The 7,183-nt window shown below is 37.4% G+C and overlaps 1 long non-coding RNA gene across 1 annotated transcript in view; it reads right to left on the reverse strand.

Annotated features, from left to right (window-relative positions):
* The window catches only part of LOC111087720, a 25,144-nt gene extending 18,339 nt beyond the window's left edge, over positions 1-6,805 (reverse strand). The window contains exon 1 of the long non-coding RNA XR_002612378.1: positions 4,717-6,805. This is a non-coding gene — a long non-coding RNA (uncharacterized LOC111087720). The remainder of the gene's footprint in view (positions 1-4,716) is intronic.
* Between the last annotated feature and the right edge of the window lie 378 nt (positions 6,806-7,183).

Genomic DNA, 7,183 nt, shown 5'->3' on the forward strand with positions numbered 1-7,183 from the left:
TATGTAGTGGAATAATCAATAGTAAAACTATGTTTGAGCGGGTTATATAGTGGAATAATCAATAGTAAAACTATGTTTGAGCGGGTTGTATAGTGGAATAATCAATATTAAAACTATGTTTGAGCGGGTTATATAGTGGAATAATCAATATTAAAACTATGTTTGAGCAGGTTATATAGTGGAATAATCAATATTAAAACTATGTTTGAGCAACCGAGATATTCGGGAATATTCCCATTTGCCCCGCTCCCGTTAGTTATATTTACCAAAAGTAAACTTTGGTTGTTGTATTATTCAAGGAAGGTTTCTAACTGATATCACATGAGTTTGAATTTCTTGATAGTTAACAGGATTTAAAATGTTGATCAAAGCTTTGTTTGTTTGAAGTTAAGCACAAAGTTACACAATGGGCTATCTGTGCTCTGTCCACCACGGGTTCGAAACCCGGTTTCTAGCGATATCAGTCCACAGACATACCGCTGTGCCACTTGGAGGTTGATCAAAGCTACAGGATACAGATCAAGGGTAAAAACAGAGAGTTGTCAGTAGACAAAGGCGACAAGATGAAGGCTGTAGTTGTGGAGCTTGCGACATATTTCGACAAATAACAAGGGCCCTATTGGTAGGGTCACAGATTGGCAGGGATCTATAAATCCAATGTCTTGGATGAGATCAACATATCTAATGCCATAGAATTTTATGTGTGTGGGGGGAGGGGGGAGGAGCCCAGATAAAAACCACTTTCATCAGACAGGCGCCGAATAATCTACCTGTCCTTGACCCTAGCCGAAAAACAAATTATAATAGTTGGTTTAAAAAAATGATGCGAATTTTCCAGTTTCGTTTCAATATAAAGGAAGGAACTGGTTGTGTGCTTATACTAATCTTCAAGTAAAAGCATAGTTTGAGACGTTCTTGTATCTTTTTTTTCTTTTACGGCTTCTTCTACATTTATATAATATATATAACATTAAGGCTTGGTGAATCTTACCAACAAAGTGCTCGACCCCCACTTGCATGAAAGGAAGGGAAAAACAACATACGAAAGATGACAAACTCCCCTCGTCGTGTAGGAATGGAACCCCCTATGCCTCATTAATATTTCGCCCATCTGCCAACTATCAAAGAGAACGTGTGCACACAAAGATAAAGAAAACAAAACCACACAGATTCAGCAGTAACAGAGATGGCGTCTTAAACATTTCTATATTAATTAAATTGGTTATTTCTGACAAAGAAAAAAGAAAAACGTTTATTTATATATATGCGTGTTTGTGTATCGCTATAATACTGTTCGGTAAGTATAAGATAAATGTCAGCTTTTATTAGAAGCGAAATCGTTTAGATAATTAGGAACTGTACAAAGAGGAGGGGTTAGTTTAATAATTTCATTTCTAAAGAATTAGAAGGGCCAAATCATTTGTAGTTAATGTCTTATACTTTCATTGCAAGTTAACGGTGATTCTTTAAAGCACCTAGTACTTTTCAGCTACGCTGTGCGTGGCTTAAGTTTAAAGTAATCGGACTGTGAATTCGATGGTTCATTGTTCACAGCCCATTGCCGCAAAATTGCGGCCCACCCTTTATAGCCGTGAGCACGGTATACGAGTGACTGGTTTGTTTGTAGTTAAGTCACAAAGCTACACAATGGGCTATCTGTGCTCTGCCCACCACGGGTATCGAAAACCGGTTTCTACCGTTGCAAGTCCGCATACATACCGCCGAGCCACGAGTAACGGTCAAATCCCACTATTTTGTGAGATAAGAATAGCTCAAAAGTTAACGGTGGGTGCTGTTGATTAGTTGTCTCCTTCTTGTCAACCCAGATTTATGCCCAGATAGCTTTGTACAAATTTCTGAAACAAACAAATACGACTTTACAGATCAAAGGAAAGGTTAAAATGAGATCCGCGATTGTGAAAACTAGCCACAAATAAATATCATAATAAAAAGTGGGCCCGGCATGGCCAGGTGGATAAGGCGCTCGACTCGCAATCTGAGGGTCGCGGGTTCGAATCCCCATCCCACCAAACATGCTCGCCCTTTCAGCCATGGGGGCATTGTAATGTGACGGCCAATCCCACTATTCGTTGGTAAAAGAGTAGCCCAACAGTTGGCGGTGGGTGGTGATGACTAGCTGCCTTCCCTGTAGTTTTACTCTGCTAAATTAGAGACGAGTAGCGCAGATAACCCTCGTGTAGCTTTGCGGGAAATTAAAAAAAAACCAAAAAACAAGCAGTAAAAAGTGAATTCTAGTGTAGGCTGGTTACGTGTATCCTATTTTAAATCTTCTGAAATATAAATAATAGATCACATATAGAATGTTACATACTCTACAAAATTACACACACAAAAAAGTCAAATGATTAAACAAAAAAGCAGGAGAAATAACCCAGGTGTTTGTGGACGAAAGTAATGGGCAATATATATATATAGGTTGACCAAATTCTTCTCAACTTATTATCTTAACAAGAAAGATTAGTAATTTCCTTTTGTCGGTGTAACACGTGGTGATGCGCAGAGAACAAAAGAGTTACACCGAGCATATGCAAGTCTAGGATAATTATAGATGGTTAAACGCAAAAAACAACAGCATCACTATTTGTTCGAAACGTTTCTGATATTGTACACGGCTAATTACCGGGAATACACGCGTGCGCGTTTCATTATACGTCAAATAGATCAAACACGTGAAATGAGTGATTGTGATACTCATCCTTAAACAGTTTGTTTCAGAGTTTCGCGCAAAGCTACACGAGGGCTATCTGCGCTAGCCGTCCCTAATTTAGCAGTGTAAGACTAGAGAGAAGGCAGCTAGTCATCACCACCCACCGCCAACTTTTGGGCTACTCTTTTACCAACGAATAGTGGGATTGACCGTAACATTATAACGCCCCCACGGCTGAAAGGACGAGCATGTTTGGTGTGACGGGGGTTCGAACCCTAGCCTAAGGAAGGGTTAATGTAACAATAACTATGCAGCGTCGCAGATATCACCCTTTCATTTCCTGGAACCTGAAACCCGACACAAACGGGGTTAGTAACTGAAAACGCTCTTGACAATTCAAACCAAAGGGTTTTAAGACTTTATATTACTTTTCTATCAACGTCACATCTGCTAGTCCCGAGATTACCAACGTGAATAATAATGAAAAACTTCAATTTTACGTTACATACAACGCTTTAAAACTTTTATGAAAAAGTTTCTTTTCGATATACTATCAAATTTTATACGATTCTAACATGCTTAGGTTGATTGTAAATTGTTATATGAGAATTTTGTATTTTTATTTTTACAGTTCATACGCTGAAAGCAGTCGAAGCATTAGAAACGAACAAACTTAATAGTTATGATAAAAATCACGTAAACTGCTAGTTTTTTTTTTCACATCTCTATTAATTGATTCATTTTAGATTCAAAATCAAAGGCGTGTAAAAATAGCATTTCAAATCTATTTTTTGTTCCCCACAAGTCACTGCCTAATAGGCTTCTCGTTTAATAGCAGAACTCGCCATTTGGACAAGACGATTAGAAACAAAATATTATCTTTTGTGTCTAATAGTCTGGCTCAACTGAAAGTTCCGGGAGCAGCTCGCGCATTCGTGGTTTATACATAGTAAATTATCTTCAGGACAACCGATTGGGATGTGTACAACTTGTTGGAGATGAAATGGGTGCTCTTGAGTGACTAGTCGATCGTTTCTATAAATTGCTATTAACGTTCCGCGTCTTTAACACTGTAAAATAAATACAACTATTAAATTAATTGGCAAAGCAAACCTTACAAAATTTATATGCAAAAAAAAGTATTCTATTGCTCGTTTTCTCGTTTCTCTCAAAATTTCGACTTCTTCTGAAGACCCACCACCCCTTATAAATAACAAATATTCAATGTTTAACCTGCTTGTTCTGAAGAAGCGACGGTATAGTATCTTCTCTAGCCCCTGCATCTAATATAAACAGTGCTATAGAATGTGTGCCCACAAGTTGTAGAGTGCAACGCCTCCAATTTTTTTTTTGTCTAGCCCATCTCATTTCTTTCACTGGAAAGAGGCTGGCACCGCCTCTGTTATTTAAAACTAGTCATTTTCACTCAATCAAGTCAACTTTTACCACGCATTAATACTCACGATTTGTAATTACTTACACATTTCCAAAAAAAAATTAAATCTATTATAATAATACTCATTTTTTGTCTGTCCTCCAAATACGCGCGCATTTCATTTCAACGGACATAAACAAATGGCGGACGTAAATATACTTTGGTAGACCTTTTGTACAATAACATATTAAAAGCTCATCAAAGTTTTTAAAAAAGTTTAACGTAGAATAACATTATACGTTTATTTACTGATAGTATTAAATAGAGTAGAGTTTAGCCATTACTAAACTAAAGCAAAAAACGTACACAAGTTACAGCGTTAACTTATCTTTTTATCGAACATAGGTCGTACTTAATAAAGGCTTAACTAATGTTAAGCCTAAAACAAATGGAGTTATATATTTAGGTGTCTGCGATTAGAGTTCTTTTATATTATTCTAGTAATCCTGTATTTAAAGAAGTACTGTTGCAATAAAAATACTAATTTGTCCCCAGATGTTTTGCGGGTATCTGCTAGTATACATATGTTGAACAGTAAAATATTTAGCCTATATGTTAACACTGATTTGCTATGGCTAAATAATCTTTCATCCCCACCCCCACACACACATACCTTTTTGTGACAGGAACACCAACAATCCGGAGAAGGACTCCGCATCATTTGAGAAGACCCCTTTGTTTTCTTCTTTCTTCCAAAACAACCCCGCATCATGATTAAAGACAAAGTAACTCTCCAGTAGCTATCTATCTCCTAATTGAGTTTGATTAAAATATCTCCCGATGTTGTCTATATTACCAAACTTATGGATGGTTTTGTGAATATATGGTTGCATTAATTAGGTGAATTAAAATGTGAAGTTACTGACGTTCCACGAAAATGAGAAACTGTTAAATGTTTGGATACACAAAACGATATGAGCGTTTTTCTTCAGTACTATAACTGTATCTGTAGCTAAGATTTTCCTTCGTGTATCAGTCTTTTCCATTGAAATCTGACAGTCCCTCTTTAGCAACAATTGTTTTTTCAATATCAAATTATGTAGAATATTTGTAAAAAAAAAAAAATACCAAATTCCCCATTTAAGAAGACTGCAAGTACATTTACTGTACATGTAGTTCTTTAGATACCGAAACCGAGTTATACAAGAACACATAAAATTAATAATATCTGACTTTCTATAACAAATATAATGAAACCGACAACGCTATCTTTCCATCTGTTTGGTCTGAAACATCTTCAAAAACTGTACACTCTTGGTGTTCTCGTAACCACAGAACCGTTTCGATTCTCAGCTTTAACCAAAACTCGTAGATGTTACAAATTGTTCTTTTTCCAGCTGGTTTTCGAAGTTATGGGTTAGTCACTTTTGTTACATGATCGTAGACTTATAGGACGGTTCTCCTGGGGAGGAAGAAGAGGATCAAAGGTCACGCCACCCGTCAACCAATGCTCTCTTCTCGCTGTAATGCGCTTTTCATTCCTTTGATTAACGACTTGTAGACGGTGACTGTTTCCAAGTGCTTAACACCTCCTGTTATCCCCTTACAGAACCGCAGTACTGACAACAAACAATGTATTACAAAGGGTCCGGTTATTCTATTGGTGTTCTTCTAGAATGGAAAAGTGTAGAAAAAGGCGGGATTAACTGAAAATTCTCAAAGGAAGTTCTGGTCTTCTCCGATTATTTCGACGTTCGTGTAGTTGATAAACAGTCGAGATGTGTTAAACTTATAGCATACGTCATCCACGTGGGCAGTCATGAGATGTAAGAGTCATCTGTTTCAATCACGCACACACAATACATTGGCCACCGTGCCTTAGTGACGTCAAGATGTTTTATTTACTTCCTTAACATCAAGGAACGTTAAGCGTATTCAGCGAACTTACTAGGTAGGTGTCACAGCTTCTTACAACGGGAAAAGCAACATCATTTCCTGTTGCTGACAAGACAAACATAACAACAACAATTTCGATAACACATAGCCTTCAGCTTCACAAACAAACGTTTCATTATCGGTGCAGAAATTACTCTCTTTTTTTTTCCCACGGGTTAAAATAGTCAACACTCAAGAGAAACCTTTGCGAATATTCCATAAGTAAACATTCAAACGATCTTTGCATTGAAATTGCAAAACTTTTAGTTCGTATTATTCACAACTGGTTACTCAATAACTCGTAATATCTCTAAGCTCACACGCATTAAAAATGTGTTACAACAATATAAGGTGGACAATATTAGAGAGCGTGGCATTTCTATACAGTACTGATTTCCAGTTTAGAGGCTAAACATGATCAATCAGTGCAGATTGTGTTAGGCATACGAGGCTTTAAAAGGAAGAAAGCCAGACCTGTTTCGTTAGTTGTTCACATGTCGTCTTATTAATGTCATTCTTCTCAAAGACGACAATTTCACTTCTAGAGTTACTCAAAATGTCCAAACCTTACCGTTGTTGTTTCAAACTTTCCTTCAACAAATTCGTAACCACGGCAAACGACGATACATGAAAAAGACAACTTCATATTCGTCTGATTTGCTTGTCACCACAAGCTGCACGAGACTTGAACTATATTAACAGCCTTCTGTCTTTTTCCAACTAGCACGCCCAAATATCCGTCTTCCATAGGACCCTATCCCATACTGAAGAAGGGTAAAAGAGCGCGTGCCTCTGGCATGCTCAACCTCCAACTGGACACTAACAAGCGCGTAAATCTCCCCCCTACAAAAAGTCAGTAGCACGTGATCACCAAACAGTACACAGAGGATTCTCTGTGTTCAGCGCGCTTCCCTTCGTAATAAGACCAGTCTCTTAGTCAAATAGTATCCACTTCATCATGATGAACCCAGCTTCTATCTTTTTTTTCTACGTCAGTAAATATTGGCATTAAGTGGAGTAAGTAATCTTCTACCTTCTGTAAAACAACTACAGGGTGAAAACTACAGGTTGAACTGATCATGTAGAACCAAGTTATTGTCTGTAATACATCAACGGTTTTCACTGATGTCATAGTGGGAAGTAACTTTGTTTTTTCTAGCTTATTTCAAGCTATACAGTGTATACATTTAACCTTAGGAAGCCAG

This window comes from Limulus polyphemus, unplaced genomic scaffold (assembly GCF_000517525.1).
Source record: "Limulus polyphemus unplaced genomic scaffold, Limulus_polyphemus-2.1.2 Scaffold2529, whole genome shotgun sequence".
In the NCBI taxonomy this organism is placed as follows: Eukaryota; Metazoa; Arthropoda; class Merostomata; order Xiphosura; family Limulidae; genus Limulus; species Limulus polyphemus.